This window comes from Hemitrygon akajei, chromosome 23, assembly GCF_048418815.1.
Source record: "Hemitrygon akajei chromosome 23, sHemAka1.3, whole genome shotgun sequence".
Classification (NCBI taxonomy): Eukaryota; Metazoa; Chordata; class Chondrichthyes; order Myliobatiformes; family Dasyatidae; genus Hemitrygon; species Hemitrygon akajei.
The window spans coordinates 11,845,169-11,846,487 of NC_133146.1; positions in this window are offsets into that span (position 1 = coordinate 11,845,169).

Here is a 1,319-nt window from a genome sequence, read left to right on the forward strand (position 1 = left end):
CCCAGCCCAGACTGTTAGTGCAGACAAACAGCTTTTGTCTTTAAATGGAGAAACGGAGACACGAGCTACTTTTTTCCATGATGTAATATCTCGCCGACAGACTACAATCCTAATACACCCTAAACTAAACAAGTACAAGAAACAATAGGTAGAATTTCTTCCACTCCCTCTCCCTGCAAACAACCTCCCCAAAATGTTTCGCTTTGCAGTGGGGTTGTGAGGAAGTGAACGGTGTACCATTGTCACACACAGTGTACTAAAAACGCATGGGCAACACTTATTATTAATAAGACAATGCGAATCCACGGTGATTGCGCTTTTTTTCACCACCACTACAATGATAAGTCAACTCACACCAGCAGAGCGGCCGGTTGAGTGGTAGTGGTGCTGTTGATGTATATTAATGTAACAAAACAGTACTGACAGCATTGACTAGGAATGTAAAGAATGAAAAGGCATTGCAAGATTTACTCTTATATTTTTTTTAAAAATTACGAATAAGGTTTATTTTGTTTAAAAAAACAGCGGTGAGACATTAGCGACTACGGGCGTTTCGTGTTTTTAGTTTCTCCCTATCAATTCTGATGAGCACCGCAATTTAGAATTTGAGGGAAGAACGCACCATAATTTAATACCGTCTCTTTATTTGTAAATTGTATTTTTCCCGGCGTAGAACGGGGTTATTGTTCCATATTTCCCAATATGGCATCACATACGACAAACACTGGCTTTAAATAATATACATGCAAGCAAAATTAGGACTTCAGTATACAAGACGAGATGCATAACGTTGAAGGATTTAGAAAATCCCACGGCTTGGAAATTACAAAAATAAAAGATTGTGTTGAACTTTCATGAACGCAGTAAATCACGTGGAAAGATGCGCTATCTGTTCATGGGAAGGTTGTTATGAATAGACTTGGGCCTATTAATCTTTTCTTTTATTCGCCTTGACCAGTGTAAACTTGTGGGACGTGAAGTTACGAGCTTTGCGTGTATCCAATTTGAAGGCAAAATGAGCTACTACAAGGAACATCACAGCTAGTGCTGGTGCAGCAGAAATATTAAAACGAGGCGCCTTAAACATGGACAACCATCACTCTTCCAGGCAAATGAGAATTTTAACAAAGTCTCTACGACTGTCATGATATCAAATGTTAACGAATTTCCCTTCTCCACCTTCCAGACTAACTCGGGACATTAATAATCGCCTGAGGATTGACTGTTTTCACACGACTGCACGGGTTTTGTCTCAAACAAGAGAAAATCCGCAGGTTCTGGAAATCCAAGCAACACACACAAAATGCTGGAGGAACTCA